Consider the following 254-nt stretch of genomic DNA (forward strand, 5'->3'; position numbering starts at 1 on the left):
CTCACCTCATGCTCCCAACTCCAACTTCGGGGTCCTCACCATCCACCCCCGGCTCAGTGTGCCCAGGGCCTGCCCGCACACCTGTGATTCCAGGAAACCTTCCCAGGAGTGGCCCCCAAGGGCTCAGGCCCACGTTGGAGCCAGGTGCTTCTCAGCCCAAGGTCTCATGATAAGGAGGGGATGGCGAGGCAGGCTAAGATTGGTGGGTTGAGGGAATATATTGGGCGGTCCCTCAGGCAGACCCCATCTCACCT

This window comes from Balaenoptera musculus, chromosome 19 (genome assembly GCF_009873245.2).
Source record: "Balaenoptera musculus isolate JJ_BM4_2016_0621 chromosome 19, mBalMus1.pri.v3, whole genome shotgun sequence".
NCBI lineage: Eukaryota > Metazoa > Chordata > Mammalia > Artiodactyla > Balaenopteridae > Balaenoptera > Balaenoptera musculus.